The sequence below is a fragment of the Nelumbo nucifera genome, chromosome 5, assembly GCF_055504915.1.
Source record: "Nelumbo nucifera cultivar China Antique chromosome 5, China Antique-T2T, whole genome shotgun sequence".
NCBI lineage: Eukaryota > Viridiplantae > Streptophyta > Magnoliopsida > Proteales > Nelumbonaceae > Nelumbo > Nelumbo nucifera.
The window spans coordinates 22,303,431-22,324,975 of NC_142653.1; positions in this window are offsets into that span (position 1 = coordinate 22,303,431).

The following is a 21,545-nucleotide window of genomic DNA, read 5'->3' on the forward strand; positions in this document are numbered from 1 at the left end:
CTTTAATTAAAGTTTCATGACTTGCCTGCGAGAGCGAAGCCTACTTCCAACCCTTGACTTTACCACATGTCTGGTCCACTATATTAGCAAATACAGTTGTTTTATTTCTCTCGATCTGAGTTGGGAAACCTAGGTATTTTTAAACACTTGAGCAAACTTTCATACCTAGAATTCTTGCAATGATATGTCTGAATCTATGAGGGGTATTTCAACTGAAAATTAACTCCAATTTGTTTAAGTTGATGATCTAACTTGAGGCTTTACTATATATGCCGATGATCTCTTTCAAATTTACTGCATTTGAAATATCTGCTTAAAAAAAATAAAATAGTCATCTGCATAATGGAGTTGAGAAATGGGCACGGTAGATCTTTTGATCTTCATGGGAGTGAGGGGACCCTCCTCGATTGCTTCTGAAATAGCTGAGGAAAGAGCCTAGGCAGCAAGGATGAAAATATAGGGGAGCAAGGGGTCTCCTTGTCTAATTCCCCTCATAAGAGTCACTCTAACTCATTGGGTTCCATTAACATTGAAAGTGAATTCAACTAAAGACAAGCAATTGTGAATTAGGTCCCTCCCATGCTGATTCATGCTTAACTTTCCTAGGACTTCCCCAATGAATTGCCATTCAAGGCGATCATATGCCTTGTTTAGGTCCATTTTAATTCACATAAAAAAATGCTTACCTTGTTGTTCTAGCATGAAGGGAATGAAATGCCTCGTGTACCAACAATATGTTATCAGTGATAAGACGGTTCTTAACAAAGTCGCACTAGCTTTAGTCAATAATACGAGGAAAACAATCTCACAGCCTATTCACAAGGCATTTGGCAAACACCCGATAAGCCACATTTGTGAGGCTTATAGGCATGTATTGAGACATATCCTTCGAGCAAGGACATTTGGGAATCAGAGTGATGCTTATAAAATGAACTAATTTTGGAATCTTCTTTTCCTGAAACCAATTTTTGCATTCATGGATCAAATCTTCACCAATAAGTGCCCAGTAGTGCTGAAAAAAAATAGTGGGGTAGCCATCAGGTCCAAGGGCCTTGTGGGCCCCAATAGTGAACAAAGTTGATCTGATTTCACTCGAGGTCAATGACTTTTCTAACTCCCGATTCATTTCATTAGAGAAAACGGGTTATGGACCCCAATAGTGAACAAAGCTGATATGATTTCTCTTGAGGTCAACGACTTTTCTAACTCCCGATTCATTTCATCAGAGAAGATTGAGAATGCCATTGCCAAGATTTGGGTTAGCCGAATTAAACAAATCAGTAAAGTAGTCAACAATTACCTTTTAAATTTCTCCCTCCGAGTAAACCCATTACTAATCTTGGTTCTTAATGCAATGAATTATGTTCTTCTGCCTTTTGATAATTGTAATTTTGTAAAAAAAAATTTGGTGTTGTTGTCACCGTCTCTCAACCACTGAATTCTTGACTTTTGTTGCCATAATTGATGTAGCGCAATCTGACTGCTCCCTGCTGGAGGATGATCTGGCTTCTAGTCGGACGGCGAGATAGGTGAATATGCAAGACAAGATCAGAGAACTCGGGGTGGCTAACCCAGCGAGGTCGCTCCGGTGCTTAAGTTAGTAATCTGATGCGAGCTGAATAGCTTTGAGAGCTTAGAGAGTTAGAGAGCATAAAAATCACGCATACCTTGAGCCATTGGGGTTGGTGCCTTTATATACTGGAGTAGGTGTGGGGCACACGAAAGAGCTCTGGGATATCCGGGGTGTGGAGATAGAGTTCGCTCCGCTTCCGAAGAAGTAGTATACAGGTAAGGCTTATCTCGTTCCACTTCCGATTCCGACGGAGTCAGGATAAGTCCTTATCGTGATCTTGGAAAAGTTGGGATCTGTTAACTCATCGTGATCTCGAGAGATTCGGGATCCGTTGGAGAGACCTCTAGAGTTGGTTACACGGGAGTCAGTTACGTGGCGATTCGAGTTGTTGGTTCCAAACTAGTACTTCGGTCTTTTAGTTCCGAACTGACTTGAATACCGAGGTGAGACTTGCGCCGAAGTGGCCTTGCACTGAGGTGAGTCTTAAGCCGAGGCGGCTTTTGTGCCGAGGTGAATGAATACCCGAGCTCAATTATTACAAACTAAACTTGTCAGGCTGAGTTGTCATCCCTTGTCAAGTCGTATCCACGTGTCCCCCTTTTACTAGGTCGGGCCAAATCACCCTTCATCAATAATGTTTATTCTCTTTTCAACTCTTTTTTGAGTTGAGCATGAAGCATATTCTCTATGTCGTTGTTGTACATGTTTTGAGATTGGAGATTCCTAATTTCTTGTTTAATGGTCATGATCCTATCCTTGATGTAGCCAAAAGTGGTTCTCTTGAGCTTTTCTCTACAAATAATTAGCTTTTTACCAACGTAAGTTTCCCTGGATAGGTCTTCTACAAGGGTTGTTGTTCCACGCTTCAAAGACTATCTTTTTCGTAATCAGGGTGGTCTAACCACATGGCTTGGAAATGAAAAGGACAATATCCTTGCCACAATTTGGGGGAGGTGTGCAAAATGATAGACCCGTGATCTGAGCCATGCGTAATTTCATTGAAAACGAATGCTTTTGGGTACTTTTGACGCCATTGAATTGAGGTCATCATTTTATCTATTCGTTTTCTTACCAAATGCCCTACACCTCACCTATTGGATTAAGTAAGGGAGAACCAGCTGCCCCCAAATCCACTAGTGCATATTCATCTATCAAGGCATTGAAATCCTTTATTTCACGAGAGTAAGAGGTGGACCCGCCATCCTTCTCGGAGAGGCTGGAAATGGCATTGAAATCGCCACATATGAGCCAGGGTGGTTAGCATTTTGGGAAATTTGACGGATGGTATCCCAAACCAACCTTCTATTTCTGTAGTCACACTCAGCATAAAGAAAGGTACACCTCCAAGTATCATTTAAGCTGGGAATAACTATGATGGTATCAATGATTCTCTTAGAGGATGATATAATTTGGACCACAATTCCACTTTCCCACACAATAAACCTCCTTTTTGTTATGACTGGACCTAGGTCCATCGTGCAGTTGGTAATAGACCATTAGAGCAAAAATATTTATAGTGGCCTGAGAGTTATTTCGGATTTGGGATGAAATTTCCCGCATTTGCGAGACTAGTGGGCCTAGAGTTGTGACAAAGATGTTGGATAGGTGTTCAATGGCAATGGATTGGAAAGCTGTCGTTGGTAACAGTTCTGAGTTTCATACCTGTTCATTTCTAAGTTTCCCATTATAACATCAGACTTCGACCTCTGTTTATCAGCCGAGCTGGTTTCGTGTACCCCATCTCCTTTTTCTCGAGCCGCAGTTATTCTTGGCTCCACATGGGGCATATCTGCTGACATCTCAGATATATCACTCGCACCCTTTCTGCTAGTGCCATCTGTCTAAGTCGAAACTGTCATTTGCAGGTTTTGTCTGCTAACCTCTCTGTCCCTACAAATCTACTCCGGTCTACTTCTCCGGCACCAATGTGGTTTCTTGGTTGGTTCCTCCTCTGTGCTCCGATTCATTCTGTTTTCAATGTCCGCAATAGCCTAGAGATATTTGGGTCGATTCCCAGCGTTGTCATGAAACTCCGCTCCAACCCACGAGCCGAAGGATCCTAAGGTGAATTTAGATCACTTGCCAATAAATACGTTTCAATACTCTACGGACACAATTGGATACCATCTCATACATGGCTGGTTCTAGTTTTATGGTGGGTCCCAATCTCGTGGTGAGATGTGCGTTGCATGTACGAGCCAATTTCATTATTAATTTTATCATTCGTGCCATGGTATCATAAAGTTCAAAAGGATTATTTTTTTAACAAAAAGAAGGTCAAAAGGTATTTATGCTTGTACTGAGATGATGAGTCAAAACTGACCACTTTATTCTCTTGTATGCGTCGTCTCCTTTTATTTGCATTCTCACTGCAACTTGCAGTTAACCTGGGCAGATGAACTCGAGTTGTTAGCTAAAAAGAAAAAAAAAAAAAAGGCTTTAGCTACCAGAGTCGTTTCTGCAAAGCATTTGTTCCACACTTCCATATAAGCATCTTGTTTTCTCTCTCTTGTTGGATTGAGCATTTTATATATGTTTCATATTTTGTAAATCACTTTTGAAGAAAACATCATTTTAACATTTCTTGCAATGAGAATAAGGTTTTAGCCTTTTACCCAACTTATATAGCACCTAATGATACATTGACACCTATCTAGCATCAAATAACTATATAAACTATAAATAAAACCCAAAATTACTTTATTAAATTCAAAAGCATGAATATTGTCGGAAAAATGACAATAATATCAAATACCACCTTCAACTATTTTGCACTTTTCTATACTTACTATTATGCACTTAAATTAAATTCTATCAGATATCCCAACACATAGAAGCGCATGTGGTATTTTAGTGCTATAAGCATAGACAAGGTGCGAATTTTGCATTCAGTTCGATTTTGCGCCAGTTTGTGGTTGTGAAAATCTCATGTGACCCATCTCATCAAAATTATATTATTGAGCTAATTACTACCCACCACATCATTTAAGCTATGAAAGCTACTGACACAAATGGTAGTGCTGTATGAAATAAAATTTCACATGGTGTGTCCGGACTCTCGCTATTATGATAAGAACGTTAGACAATTGCAACTCCAATCAACCCAAAGTTCCAATGTCTTATCGCCATCACATCTAAAAGTATTGACAATACCTTTATTAAAATTAAATAGTCATTTTTAGTCCATCGATATAACTAGTTTTATTCCTTTTTTTATAAGCAAGCACCTAAATAAAAGTAGATGAGTCGGACCAGGTTACAATGGTAGAACTATATTCTTACAATTAAAGGGTGTTTGGTTCATGATTGTGGTATTCCATTTGATTCACAAATACAATCAGCATTTTATATCAGGGGTGAATAAGAAAAATTGAAAAACCGAATCAAACTGAAAAGCTAGTCAAAATCTATTTTTATATTATATATTATAATCGAATCAGTTGGTTCAATTTTGGTTTGCTATTTTTAAAAAATCGAAGGTATTAATTCAGTTTCAGTTAACTAATTTAAAAAATCGACAATTAACTAAATCGATCAGTATACATATATTTTTATATATTTTATGTATATTATATATATATATATATATTCTATATTATAAATTAATAAGTATGCATTATATACAAATATATATATATAATATTTTTTATATTATATATTATAAATATAAAAAACCGATGATCCGAATCGATGGTTAATTAAACCGATTGGCTTTAATTCAATTTCTATTACTGACTTTCCAAAAACCGATAATATCGGTTAGGTTTCAAAAGTACCCGTTTTATATGCTATTTGTATGCTATTACTCATTTTAGCTAGAACCAGAAAAATGACATTTTTTAGCACAATTTTTATAACTTTCTTGTGGGAACAGCATTATGACTCCAGTCATAATGTCGTCTCTATTAGATGATGCCCATGTGATAAAATAGAATGATACTCAACTTAAACTCATTGTTTAATTAGTGCAAGTACAGGTACATATGAATCACGCAATAATACTCAACTTAAAACTCTTTTGTTTTCTTTGTTGTAATGCAATACGCACAAAATTTTTCAAATGTCAATGATGTAAAATGCAACCGATATTTCAAATGTGCGACTTGATGAATGTGCAGATCAGATGATTCAGATATCGAATGCAAGACCTGTTCATGTCTGGGCTCGACCTTAGTTCTTTGCAAAATCTAAGTGTGGCTGGCCCGAAGTCCAAAGAGCCCGGCCCATAAACAGGTCTAGTGGATACAAGTGACAACCACCAATCTAAAGGTAGTTTGACTGCAATGTAATTTTTGTTTCAATGCAAGAAGCAACACTTTTATAGCAGCCACATAACGAATAAGCAATAACCCTATGTTTGGTTTGAAAGAAAAGGTACAAGTCACTAACTTCTTTTTATTTTATTTTACGGTTACCTTTCGAAATTGTTTGGACCATAAAGACCTTGACTTGTTTTATTTTACAAAAGTAGTGTTTGTTAATTACATAAAGTCCATTTGTGAGCACGCTTGGTTATTATTGTCTATGCATATAATTTTGTTTGTTTTTTAATTTTAAATTTGTTAACTTAAAAAAAAAAAAAGAATTGTGGGACAAGCACTGCGATCTTCAACTCTTATTATCATAATTAATAGTAATGTAGCTTTCAGATGGTTTTGATTTTTGAGTGAATATCTATGATCAGACGGCAAGTCTTCCATGGATTTCTCTTCCTTTTTTAGTTATGTTTATTGACTTATTAGATGGATCAGCATGTGAGAACTAAGGGTGTCAATGGACCGGTTTTCGATCGGATCCCGTTCAGTCTAAAATCAATTTGGATGGATTGGACAGACCAACAGGACATATTGGATTAGACCAATCCGGTCCAAAATATTTGTTAGATTAGAGTGGACCTGGTCCGTCCGTAACAAATTTATATTAGATTGGATTGGATTAAGCCAATATCTAGTCCATTGATATAAGATAAAAATATATGTGTCAATGGAAAGTATTTGGGTTGAAATTAATCTAAAGCAAAATGAATTTGAACATATTGGACTGTCCAAACATTGAATTAAACCGATACAAATTGGTTCAAAACATTCACTGGATTGGATTGTACCTGGTCCATTTATAATGAACTCACATTATACTAGATCAAAATGGATCAATCCAGTCCAATTGACACCCCAGTGAGAACAGCCCACCTTCAATTGGGATTCACAGACGCGATTCCCTTTTGACTAATATATTTGGATGATCTCACCGCCCTCTTATAACTTCCTTTTTGTAATTTCTTTGTTTTTTTTTTCTACCAAAACAAAGGGATTCACACAGCCTAATTTTCTACTTTGTCTCTTCCTTACCATTCATTAGTAAGCCTTTGTACTTGACAGGAGAAAGGAGAAAGTTTACTTAACAAAAGAAGCATTAACATTGACTTTCACTGAATTTAAACTCCGACAATAGAAAAGCAAAAAAAAACAAATAAACAAACAAAGTTTTGAAGATTGTTTTTGTTTTTTATGTTTATCTATGAAATAATTTTCTTATTTGTTTTTTGATCTCTAGATATAATGAAACTGTTCCATGTCTATTTTTCTTTCTTTTTTTGGGGGTGGGGGGAGTTCAAAAATCTGAATCTTTTAATCTTATAGTATTTCTTTTACAGTTTTACCCTTTTAAATAGATTTCAGCACTTTGACCCCTACTCCATTAATGGGGTTGACATTATGACAATGAAGGTAAAATTACTAAATCGTGCATTTGAAATTCCATGGGCTTAGAGAGAAAACAAATATATATATATATATATATATGAAAAATGACAAATAAAGTATAATATTTTATTCTTCAACAATGGTTTAAAAGAAATATTGTCCTTGAACATGCTCATTTTAGCCATTTTGATAGCTTTCTCTTCTTAGCTGAATGCTCAACCCTGTGGAGCGGGCTAGGGGAAGAATTAAAGTGTTCCACATTATATTTACACATAAGGCTGTGTTTGGTTGCAATACAAATAAATTTGCACTGATGCAAAATTATAGCAGTGTAAATGATTTGAGTGTAAATTCTGATTTCTGACCTATTTTTGTTTTAAATTTTAGCTTTTATTTTGTTTGATTGCACTACAAATGAAGTAAATTAAGACAAAGAAGAATAAAGTAAAATCCAAAATAAAATTAAACAAGAATGTGCATTTTTTATATTTGTATTCTCAAGCATTTATATTGGTGCAAATAAATTTGCATTGCAACAAAACACAGCCTAAGGCTCAGTTTGAAAGGAGTAAAAATGCAAATATCAAATATGTAGACTACAAAATCTTGTATACCGCATTGTTTTGTATGTATTTATATTATACATATATGTATTTGTACTCTTTCCAAACGGAGCCTAAATATCATTTTGACATGTATGACAGTGTGATTCTGGCTAACAAGAGAGAGATCTCCGACAGAAGTCCCCCATTGGACCCACTGCTCACCCTTGCAGCACTACCACTGCAAATCCAGCCACCTCCATCATTGCATTGGTTTGGAGTTCACATCTGCACCCTACTGGGCACATCCTACCAGTGTCCCACAAAACATCCCAACTGTGTATTGGAAATATCTCCCAATGACAATTTTGGGAGAGGTTCCCAATACATGCTGAGATGTGCATGTAAGGCATCTGTGGGGCACAGATGTTAACTCTTAGGTTTGCTATTAGAAATATTTTTTTTCTTTTTTCTTTTTTTTTCATGTTACTACTAACATTGCGAGTGTAAAAAAAGTTCCAAGATTCAGAAAACACATAAAAAAAACATTGAGAAAAAAATCAGAGCTTCAAATGAATTGAGTATTTAAGTGAGAGAAACATAATGGGAAAGCATATTTTCTTAAAGAAATTCGAATGGATTAAGGATTCAGGTGCCTAAATTCTATATGGGATAGTTCTATATTAGTATCGTGCATGAGCTTAGTGATTGCCACAAGCATTGAATCCTTTAGATATATTCTTATGTCTTCTACAACTCTACATCAACAAATATAATCATTGTGAGCCATCTCTCTATATATAATAAAAATGGATGGTCCATGTTGGTATGTCTCTCTTTTGAGACAAGCTATTTATTTATTTTCTCTATTCTTTGCATTTTTTATTTTCTTTTGTTTTAAAAATATAAAAAAAAAATCATTGTTGATGGTGCACAATCCGGTCGGTCTTAGCTGTCAACGATCTTGCCTCTGAACCGGGTGGCAGGGGCTTGAAACGGAGGGAGAAGAGAAGCTCCGGCGAGAACCCGACGTAAGGGCTCCGAAGCTCAAGTTAGAGTTTTTCAAAGGCAAGATAGACCAGATAGCGCAAAAGTTAGCATACCTTGTTCCTGGGGGGTAGGAACCTTTTATAACCACCTCGCGCACTCACTTCCAGGCTTCTGTCAGATCGGGCATGATTACTTCTGAACTCCTGCCAGTTCGGATGTCATTTCCTCTGGCCGGTCAGAACCGCCACTGTTCCTTTGTCGGAGCCGTCTCTGCGGCTAGTAACGACGGTGGCAGGTGGCGGTAGCAGGAGGCCGTTTGAAGTGCGGCTGTCAGGCGTCGGATCCCAAATCAGTCAGGTGCGTCGTCCTTGGATACGGACGTCCTTGGCGTCAGGTATGTTTGATCAGCCTGGTGTTTCGGAAGCTAAGTGTTGGAATGAGCGAGATGTCTTGAGTTCGGTTTGGGGAGTGTTTCGAGCTGCCACGGGTCAGCTCGGGTCACAGCTTTGCGAGGCTTGGGGCCCAATATAGTTTGTGCTCCTTGCAGGGAGCTCGGATTCTCAGTAGGGAGCTCGGACTCTTGGTAGGGAGCTCGGGCTCTTGGTGGGGAGCCCGGGCTCTTAATAGGGAGCTCGGACTCCCAGTAGGGAGCTCGGACTCTTGGTAGGGAGCTCGGGCTCTTGGTGGGGAGCTCGGGCTCTTAATAGGGGGCTCGGACTCCCAGTAGGGAGCTCGGACTCTTGGTAGGGAGCTCGGGCTCTTAGTGGGGAGCTCGGGCCCTTGGTGGGGAGCTCGGGCACCTAGTAGGGTGGTCTGGAGTTCGGGCTCAGTAATGAGCTTGGATTTTGCTTTTCGGTGTTTGCTTCGGGCGCTCTACTGTCCAGAGTTGCTTGTTTCTGCCACGTATCGGGTAATTGCGAGGTCGGGCCAAATTCCCCTTCATCAATTGCCCCCCACTCCCTACGACAAGGGTCCTGTCTTGGCGCGGGGAGTTTGTAAGGTAGCAGGAGGGTTTTGGTCCGTGCTGAGCGCGTTCGCTTTAGCAGAAGGGTAGGCAGCGATCTGCCGACTTGGACATGAAGCGGCTTAGAGCGGCTATGCGGCCGTTTAGCCACTGAACTTCTTTTACTTTCCGAGGTGGTCTCATATTTAGGATGGCTTTTATCTTGTCCGGGTTGGCCTCGATACCGCGTTGATGGACAACGTAGCCTAGGAATTTGCCCGAGGTGACGCCAAAGACACATTTGTTGGGGTTCAACTTCATGCTAAACTGACGCAGGATTTGGAAGACAGAGTCCAAGTCTTTTATTATTTCTCGTGAAAACCGTGTTTTGACGACCATGTCGTCTACATAGCACTCTATCTTTGTGCCGATCAGGGGCTGAAACAGCCTATTTACAAGTCTTTGGAAGGTCGCCCCGTTATTTTTTAACCCGAAGGGCATGACCTTGTAACAGTATAGACCGAACTCGGTTATGAAGCTAGTTTTTTTCTCGTCGGACTTGTCCATCCGGAATTGGTTGTAGCCTGAGTAGGCATCCAGGAAGCTTAGCAATTCATGTCCCGAGGTCGCGTCCACTAGGCGGTCGATCCTAGGGAGGGGGAAACAGTCTTTCGGGCAAGCTCGGTTCAGGTCGGTGTAGTCAACGCACATGCGCCACTTGCCATTCGCCTTTTTCACCAGCACAGGGTTGGCCACCCAGTTCGGGTAATGGACTTCCCATATGAAGTCTTCCGCAAGGAGCTTCTCGACTTCCTCGTCGACCGCCTTCCAGCGCTCTGGGGCTAAGTTCCGTTTCTTCTGTCTAACGGGTCTGACTAAAGGGTCAGTGTTGAGTTTGTGAGTTATAAGACCAGGGTCAATACCGGACATATTGGCCGCGGACCATGCAAAAATATCTAAATTTTAGAGTAAAAAACTTACCAGTTCGGTTCGTAGGGGCTCTTTGACGGAAGCGCCAATTTGGAGTGCGCGAGCTGGGTCCGTAGGCGAGGTTGGGATTGTGACTGTTTCTTTTGTGGGCGAGGCTCGTTCTTCGCATTGTTCCGCAGGTCGCTCTAGATCGAGGTCGCCGGCCGCCTTGGTCTTTCCCTTTAGGGTGGCGACGTAGCACTTGCAGGACTCAAGCTGGTCGCCCCGCGCTACCCCCACATCGAAGTCCGTAGGAAACTTCATGGCCAAATAGTAGGTGGAGACCACCGCCCACAGGATATGCGTGATTGGCCGCCCTATTATGGCATTGTATGGGGAGGGGGTCGCGACCCCAGGAAGTCGTGGTTGAGTCTAACCGCACAAGGCCACGTGCCAACTTCCACAGGCACCGTTATTTTTCCAAGGGGCCTGACTTCCTCTCCGCTGAAGGCCACCAGGGGAGTGCTCGCGGGCTTTAGTTCGCTCCTCGGCAGCTGTAGCCGATCAAATGCCAATTTGAAGAGGATGTCCGCCGAGCTGCCCGAATCTACGAGTACGCGCCTAACCTCGAAGTCGCTGATCCTTAGTTTGATGACAAGCGCGTCGTCGTGAGGGTAGCGAACTCCTCGCGCGTCGTCTTTTGTGAAGAGGATTGGCTCTTCGGTCTTTGGCCTTTTCGGAGGGTTTTGCTCCTCGAGGACCGCTTCGCGAACTGAAGTCCGGGCTGCCGCCGATGTACACCCCGCTACCACCGAACCTCCCACAATTACATGGATGGTTCCCCGAATTGGCTTCTCTGCTGGAGGCTGTCGCTGCATCGGTTCGACTGGCCTGCTGCTAGTTTCGGGGGCGTCCTTTTCGTGCTCGCCCGGCCGATCTGTTTTATTGCTATTATTGTTGTGCTGTACAAAGTTTCTTAAGTATCCGCGACGGATGAGCCCCTCTATTTCGTCTCGGAGGTTATTGCACAGCTCGGTACTGTGACCATGGTCCCTATGGAAACTACAATACAAATTCTTGTTTCTTTCGTTCGGATTTCCCTTTAGGCGAGGTGGCCATTTCACGTACGGGGCGTCCTTAATCGACATTAACATCTCGGTCCGCCTCGTGTTCAGTGGCGTGTAATCCGTCCGAACTGGCAAGGGAGCTCGGAACGACTGGTTCGGTTTTGGGTCCCAGGCCGGGTTTTTTCGGTCGGCTGAGTTAGAGGGCTCGCCATCCCTCTTTCTTTTCTCGTTTCCGCCCTCGGTTCTTTGGTTGATTTCCTCCTCAGTCCTCATGAACTTGTCCGCGAGCTTGAGGAACTCGGCCACGGTCGCGGGCTGGTTAGCTACCATGTGCCATTTGAATTCCTTGTGCGTCACCCCTCTTTTTGCTGCGGTGAGCTGCACCGCGGGGTCTAACCGCGGTATCTGTAAGCATGCTTCATTGAATCGTTTCATGTAGCCCCGTATGGGTTCTCCTTCCCTTTGGACTACCCCGAAGATGTTTTCCTCTGCTCTGGGACACCGTTTGCTGGTGACAAAGTGTGCAGTGAAGACCTGCACGAACTGAGCCCAACACTTTATCGAGCCGGGGGCCAGGTTCCTGTACCAAGTGCGGGCTACCCCCTTAAGGGTGGTGGTGAAAGCCACGCACATGCATGACTCGCTGGCTCTGGCGAGGTGCATTTGGGACTGGAAAGCGTCCACGTGGTCGTTGGGGTCGAAGGACCCGTCATACTTGTCTAGAGGCGGGAGCTTGAAATCTCAGGGCAAGGGGACTGCCAGAAGTTCTGATGCGAGGGGGGAAGGAACTGAGAGAATCGGGGCAACTCCTACCTCGTCCGAGCTCGTCTCGCCTTTGCCTCTGAGCTCTAACAGGACGCGGGTGGTGGTTCGTCGACCTCGACGGCGCCTTCGCTGCTGAGTGGGTCTTGTACTGGCGCTACTGGCCTCCGTGTTGCCGAGGTCGATGGGCCCGGAGTGCTGGTTGCCCGCTGTTGCCAGTGCGCCGAATTGGTTCACCAGTGGGGATTCCGGTTTGGAGCCCCGAGGTGCCGATTTCGCGGGCGAGGTTCCCGATCTGCCTGCGAGCTGCGAGGCGGGGATAACTTCTCTTTCTCTCCGTCCTGGGGACGAGGCTTGGCTGTTTGGGGGATTCTGGGGCCTATAGGCCTTTCCTTGGTGGAGACGCCCATCCTGCGGAGAGGCCTTGACCGGCTTTGGAGCAGGGTGGCGAGGTGGCAGTAGTGGTTGGTTCGGTGTCAGTTGGGGGAACTGCTGTTGATAGTGGTACTGGGAGAGGTTGTGCAACACTTGGTGCTGGTGAAGCTGGTGTTGCTGGAATTGTTGCATCTGGGCTTGCATTGCCCGCATGCACTGCATTAGGTCGTCCAACCGATTTTGGCTAGCTGCCAGGGGGACAGCGGTTGGTTCAGTGAAGGTAGTTTCGATGGGGAGAGGAAAGGGGATGTTTGTGGCAGGCAGGTTTACAGACGCCACTGCTTGTGGCGTATTCAAATTGGGAATTCCATCCACCGAGAGGGGGATGGTGAACTGCCCAACACACACCACGGGAACTTGAGGCTGTTCCCCGATGGTGTTTGTCTCTGTGTCGCGTCCGGCGTTGCTGGAGGAGGCCATGAGTATTGAGTTTTCAAAGAAGAAGAAAGGGGTATGAAAGTTTTGGAGGGAGGCCTTTTGAAGCGTTCCCACAGACAGCGCCAATTGATGGTGCACAATCCGGCCGGTCTTAGCTGTCAACGATCTTGCCTCTGAACCGGGTGGCAGGGGCCTGAAACGGAACGAGAAGAGAAGCTCCGGGGAGAACCCGGCGTAAGGGCTCCGAAGCTCAAGTTAGAGTTTTTCAAAGGCAAGATAGACCAGATAGCGCAAAAGTTAGCATACCTTGTTCCTGGGGGGTAGGAGCCTTTTATAACCACCTCGCGCACTCACTTCCAGGCTTCTGTCAGATCGGGCATGATTACTTCTGAACTCCTGCCAGTTCGGATGTCATTTCCTCTGGCCAGTCAGAACTGCCACTGTTCCTTTGTCGGAGCCGTCTCTGCGGCTAGTAACGACGGTGGCAGGTGGCGGTAGCAGGAGGCCGTTTGAAGTGCGGCTGTCAGGCGTTGGATCCCAAATCAGTCAGGTGCGTCGTCCTTGGATACGGACGTCCTTGGCGTCAGGTACGTTTGATCAGCCTGGTGTTTCGGAAGCTAAGTGTTGGAGTGAGCGAGATGTCTTGAGTTCGGTTTGGGGAGTGTTTCGAGCTGCCACGGGTCAGCTCGGGTCACAGCTTTACGATGCTTGGGGCCCAATATAGTTTGTGCTCCTTGCAGGGAGCTCGGGTTCTCAATAGGGAGCTCGGACTCTTGGTAGGGAGCTCGGGCTCTTGGTGGGGAGCCCGGGCTCTTAATAGGGAGCTCGGACTCCCAGTAGGGAGCTCGGGCTCTTGGTGGGGAGCTCGGGCTCTTAATAGGGGGCTCGGACTCCCGATAGGTAGCTCGGACTCTTGGTAGGGAGCTCGGGCTCTTGGTGGGGAGCTCGGGCCCTTGGTGGGGAGCTCGGGCTCCTAGTAGGGTGGTCTGGAGTTCGGGCTCAGTAATGAGCTTGGATTTTGCTTTTCGGTGTTTGCTTCGGGCGCTCTACTGTCCCGAGTTGCTTGTTTCTGCCACGTGTCGGGTAATTGCGAGGTCGGGCCAAATTCCCCTTCATCAATTGTCATCAATAAAGTTGTACACTCTTATCATGTCATCAATAAAGCTTTACACTATTATCAATATATTATACGGAGAAGTATGGATACACCTGATGTAGAATTCTGAATTCTAGCCCCCCTACTATTAGCCCTCTCCCCCCCTATAAACCACGTCATGCCTATGAATTTGGCATCAATTCACGGTCAGGATGCATTCCCCCTGTGCTATGGGGCTATAAAATTCTGATATGGGTTGATTGGTCATTCTCCCTATATTATATATTATATTATTAGAGAGAGAGAGAGAGAGAGAGAGAGATGTTGGATGGTTTATTAGGCCCCCTAGAGAATGGAATTCCCATTTAAGAGTTTTAAAGAGACTCATGACAAAAGTATTAATAAATTATTAACATAACATTAGTAAAACAATAATAAAATAATAGTATTATAATAAAATATTAATAAATCAATAACAACAAACAAATATATGAATTTGTAAATATAATAATGTATAAGTATTTTATTTATAAAATGTAAAGTAATAATATAATAATAATAATAATTAAGTAATATTTCTTATATAATTAATATAAGAAATAAAATATAAAAAATAATAAAGTAATAATAGAATAAAAACTCCAAATGAACCAAACAACAATAATCAAAATCCAATTCCGGTTCCCAACTGGACCAAATAGGCGTTAGGAATAGGTGATTCTAATTTCGATTATGATTCCAATCATGTTTTTAAAATATTATAATAATTATTAATAAAACTTAGTTAAGAAATTTGGTTTCCTTCAAATGTTAATTAAAAATGTTTCGATTTCACTTAAAACCAAACTTAATAAATACTAATTAAGAAATTTAAACACTAATTAATAAATTAGTTGTTTTATGTTTTATTATTTAATCTCAACCTATTAAAGATTGGATCCGATTCGGATATCCGACTTTCTTTAATGGATTCAAATTTGAATTAGATCTGATTGGATTTGGATATGCCCTATATATAATAAGACATGTAGTGTAGCATGGTTATCATTTCTCATTATCATTTATCTATTTGGTTTCCTTAAAATTATAAATAAGAGTGTTTCAATTTCACTTAAAAATCAAACTTAATGAACACAAATAAGAAATTTAAATATTGATTAAGAAATTTGTTAGTTTATGTTTTACTAGCAATGATCATTGCGATGCACAAAATTTGTCAACGACAATGGAAACTGATAACTATTATAAGGAAGGAATGCTAAATTGTTTAAAATAATTAATCTTTATTTTATTAATGCTATGATTTAGTAATTCCAATTGATTATATTAATAAATTTTAACAAAAATAAAAAAAATATATATTGCTAATGATTAAATGTTTTATTTTTTAAATGTTACTTGGATATTTAAAATACTTAAATATAAACAAATATATGAAGTTAATTTATAGTCATAATTAAATTAATCTAAGCCTGAGCTCAAGGTTTATGACTTCGGGTTGGGCTTTTATTAATTTTAGTTATGAAGTTTCAAATTATAGTTTTATGAAGTGTTTCAATTTCACTTAAAAATCAAACTTAATGAACACAAATAAGAAATTTGTTAGTTTATGTTTTACTAGCAATGATCATTGCGATGCACAAAATTTGTCAACGACAATGGAAACTGATAACTATTATAAGGAAGGAATGCTAAATTGTTTAAAATAATTAATCTTTATTTTATTAATGCTATGATTTAGTAATTCCAATTGATTATATTAATAATTTTAACAAAAAAAAATATATATTGCTAATGATTAAATGTTTTATTTTTTAAATGTTACTTGGATATTTAAAATACTTAAATATAAACAAATATATGAAGTTAATTTATAGCCATAATTAAATTAATCTAAGCCTGAGCTCAAGGTTTATGACTTCGGGTTGGGCTTTTATTAATTTTAGTTATGAAGTTTCAAATTATAGTTTTATGACAATTAACAAATTAGTAAGATTTGAATATGAATAGGGATGGCAGTGTTCCCCTTCTTATTGGGTACTCTACATTGGATCGGGGATGGAGATTGCTTTGGCAGGGATAGCAATTAATAGTGATACCCAACCGAGGATAGGGACGAAGATGGGGGAGTGAGTTCCTCGTCATGCCCTAACCCCGATTATATATATAGTATTATTTATGATGTTTTTTTATATTAGAATATATTTAAAATATTTTTATATTTTAAAACATTTATCTTATTTTAAGTAAATATATTTTATGAAAATAATTTTAATTTAAAAATTATGGGGATTCAGGTTCCCAACAAAGAACCTGACTCCGTTAGGAATTAGGGGTGGAGGGTCATAATATTTATCCTTGGCGGGGATCAAGGTTAAGGACGGGGATTTGTTTCAAAGTTGGGATCGAGAACGGGGAATATGATCCCCACCCCGTTGCCATAGTTTTATAATTAACATGGGCGAGCCTATCCTTGTCCCAAGCCCAAACAAAATATTATTATGCTTAGGGTGTGGGCAGGGCTGGGCTACACAACCTATAAAATTGTTAGTACACTATCAAAACATGGCTTGAGTTGTTTTATATTTTTGGTTATTATGCTACAAAATGGGGTAGCTCAACCCCCATAGCTCATTCAGGTTCAATATTAATAATTTTTATTTATAAATAGTTAAAAACCCAAAAATAATGTATTGCATGTGTTGTACTTAGATTTAATTCAACCTAATTCAGGGGTGCAACTTAAGGGGTTGGCCGGTTGGGTCAGGTTGAGGATCAATCAAAGTGTAACCTAAAGTCTTAAACGTTGAGCTTGGGCTTAGATTAATTTAATTATGACTAAAAAGTTAATATATGGGTTAATTCAATTATAACATTTAATTATTGATGAAGTAAATTTAAAAAATAGAATATTAATGAATAATATGAACAAAATAATTATTTATTAATTAATTAGTAGCAATTTATTATCTAAATTATTAAATTATTTTTTTTGTAACAAATTACTAAAATTATTAGTTTTCATTGTTTCACTTTTCCTTGACACCGTACGGTCCCCGCTAGTAAAATTCTTAAGAAAATGAGCTATTTGGTAATCAGCAAAAAAGTTCAATTAACAATATTCAAATACGAGAATTGATTCTGTTTAGTTCTCATTTAGTCTTCCAACCTAGACCTGTTCATGGGTCGGGCTTTTACTTTTCATGAATAGAAATTTGTTAGGCCCGCGCCCGAGCCCGGCCCGACCAACGGGCCTACAACTTGGGCCCGAGCCCGGTCCTGATAAAAAGCCCGAAGCCCGACGATGACTGTGTTCGCCGGAGCTGAGTTCGTGGTGACTGTGAGCTGCGATTTTAATAGTGAAAAGTGTGTTAGTTCGCGTCTGAGAGAGATAGAGAGAGAGAAAGAGAGGGAGAGAGAGAGAGAGAGAGAGGAGAGGACTCACCGCCGGAGTTGTTGCACCGATGAATGTTCGCCGCCTTGCTGATTGTGTGGCTGCCTGAGAGTGTGAGGACTGAGGAGGATGTGAAGACTGAAGAGAAGAGAGGTTCGTCTAAGGGGAAAGAGGTAAAAGAGAAAAGAGGTTCGACTTAGAGAGTTGGGGTTTTTTAAGTTTAGTCTATAGGTCGGGCCAGGCCGGGCTCGAGCCGGGCTATTTTGACAATCCCGAATCCGACTCGAATTTATTGTGGGCCAGGCTTTTTGGCCTGGGGTTAAGCCCGCAGACTCATTTGCGTGTTCAAGCCCGTCCGGCCACCCAGCCCATGAACAGGTCTATTCCAACCCTGTCCATTTCCAAGTTAAGTCCCCAAGAGGGCAAGGGCCACCAAGGAGAAGGGGGAAGAGAGAGAGAGAACGGTGGTAGATTTTAAGGGTGATTGGCAGAGGAGACTTTTATCTGTAATCAGCTGCCGGCAGTAGTGGTGGAAGCAAGATGGGAGGAGGAAAGAAAGAAGATGAAGGGTATAGGAGGGTTTGGTTTCTCGAGAGAAGATAAATTTTGATAAAGAAAAAAACTGCAGAAAAATAATATTTTGAACCAAATATTCTCTCACCCGTCAGCTGAGCTCGCACATGCTAGATGACATTAACGTGCCTATATAATGTGGAAGACTATTATTGGTTCCACAGCCCTCTTCACAACGTTGCCCATTCACCCTGGACTCCTTTTCTTAACCCACTGCATTTGGCATTCCTTATTTTAAGAATTTATTTCTTTTTTATAGTTTATTCCTAGGGGCATTTTAACTACAAAAAGGAAATAAATCTTTGAAAAAGAATGCCAAATGCATGGTAGGTAAAAAAAACTCAATATTCAATTATTCATAGGGTCATTTTAACTACAAAAAAAGGAATGCCAAATGCAACCTAAACCTTGAATGGATAATTTAATGAAATGGGATTTGGTCCTCGTAAGACCGTAATTGCATCATTTGCATAGTCCCTTGCAGCACCTTCCCATGGAAAAAAATATAGAAGTAGGGAGATATTCTCAATATATGACTGTAAAAGACTATACAAACTATGAACCATGTAAACAAGTCTTTATGAGCACTGAATCCCATCTCCAATTTAATTATTTTACCTCCTTCAGACCAGTAATGGAGTAGGGGGCAAATTGCAGAAGTCCAGAGATTCAGGAGGGATTTTTGCACCCCCCAATGTATTACAGTCTGTATTCTTTAATTTAAATGCAATGTAGGTTGGATTTATTGTTAGTGTATGAGCAGGTGATTAAGGGAATAAACTATACTATTGACTTTGGCAATCTATGTCTTCTGTCCTCTAAGTAGCAGCCTAGGAAGGATTACAAAAACAAATATGTAGAGTAAGGTTTTAAAAATCAACATGGAATCAAACCGTTTTGGCCACCGGTTTTTAGTTTGATGGTTTTATCGTTTGGTTCAAGCATATAGTTTATTCCAACTTAAAAAATGACAATAATTAAAATTAAAAATAGTCAAAAACCATTGAATGGGTTAATGGTTCAATTGCCCAAATCAACGGTTTTTAGCTAAAGATCAGGTCAATGTTCAAAATATTGATACGCCTATACTGGCGTATCAGGTGAATCGATACAGTTTTTGGTACCCTTTTTTTTTATTTTTTTTCACAACTGGTTCAAGGGAACCGATTTAGGCCTCCCCCACACCCTGAACTAGTCAAACCCCCAATACACCCACTATAGGAGCACATTTAAGGGGTATCGAAACGATATGTATCGGCTGATACAGGTTAATACATATCGATACTTTAAATCTTAGGTTAGATTAAAAATGAAATGGAACTGATTGCTTACACAATTTCCATGACTGTTGCTAACCATATGAATCAAAAATATTTTGCATGTATTTGCAATATACGTATTTATATATTTATATTTGTACTATTTCTAAACTGAGCCATAGGTTAAATGTATGACACATCATTGGATTTGGTAAATCTTACTTTACTTCCCAAGGGATGATTCATTAGCATGTTATCATTGAATAACGTGCAATTGTCATCATTGTGTTTTGAAATTTCTCGAGTTTGGGTCGAAAATATGATTCTATCATATTGAAGTAAGTAAACCTTAGTCTCTCATTTAATAGGGTAGCTGACATCGTTATGTGGATAGTTTACCAGTTTACTGGATGAGAGGAATACGAGCTAATAATTGGGTTGTATTGTTAGGGTTGGTTGATATCGTGAATAATTAGCACTGGGGGGTGAATACGAGTTAGATTTTACCTTAAAAATCCACATTTTTTAGCTTGGTTTGGTTTGAACTCGACAGGAGATAGGCTTCGTATAAAAAATTAAAAATGATTTCTTTCATACATTTAAAAAATTAAGCTCGTGAGTTTTTTGAGCTGAGCTCTATGCTATTTGAATCAGTGTTTTAAAAATTGACCTATAAGCTATTTGCCTTTGAGTTGCGGGTCTCCGGTTCAACCATTCAGGTTGAACGGGTTAGATTGCTCTATATGCATATAAATATATATTTTATTAATAAATAGTGTGTAATTATATTTTATATATAATACATGTATTATTTTATGTTTTTTAATTTTTTATGTACAAAAAATATTAAAAATTGTGATTTGAGGCCAAAAGATGTTATTTTGCGTAACAGCGGGACAATGTGCCTATGATGCATTGGGACACATAGATCTCGAAAAGTTACTCAAAATAAAAAAAATCACCTTAATCAAACATCGGAATACAAAATTATGGCCTTCGAAAGTTTGTATATACATTGAGTGTGCAACTCGTGACTTAGTGACTAGGGCGAATGGGTCAATGCATTAAATTACCCAGATCGGATGATTTTAGGCCAAGTCAACATTTTTTGATTGAAGGGTGGATTTCAACAGAACTATACTTAAAATTAAAACCAGATAATAGTTCAAACGGTTCAACCATTTGGATCAACAGTGGATTGAAAATACTGATTTGAACTTTGACTAACTTAATGATCAAACATGTATATTAAGCTCAACTTCGTCACAAAGCTCAATTTGGATCGAGTCAAATCAAGTTTTTCATGAATCAAGCTCAAATGCCACACAAATAACTTGGTTCGTTTCACTCGTCTGGTACCATCCAAGTTGATATGGGGCTAAGATCGCAATTGGGCGGATTTGGACAACTTGGGTTTGGGTCGATTTTCAGCCATTCATCTTGTCTGTATACCCATTAGTGACCCATTTTCATAGAAAGTGGCCAAAATCCGATCTATATTTATTCTAACTCCTCCAAGTCATCACCATTTATGATACAGGGGATGATTATGGGTTGGGCCGGGTTGGGTTTTTACATGGGCAACCAAGAAATTAGGGCTGTGTTTGATTGTAATACAAATGCAAATATGTATATTACATATTTACCTATTTTTCGGTTCATGAATACAAATACGGTTCACATTTTAAACCGTTTTTGCATTCATCCTGTTTGTTTGAAATCGGTGCAAAGGTGTGGGCCCATCATTAACTGTTCCAACTGCCTTATGCTTCAATACCCCAACTTTGGTCAAAAAATTAATTATCAAATGAATACAAATTTGTATCTAAAAAATAGATACAGTAATGCTCTCTTTTTAGAGTACAAAAGTGTCAAAAAAGGCAATTTTACTTTAATAATCATTACTTTTTTACGTTTCAAAT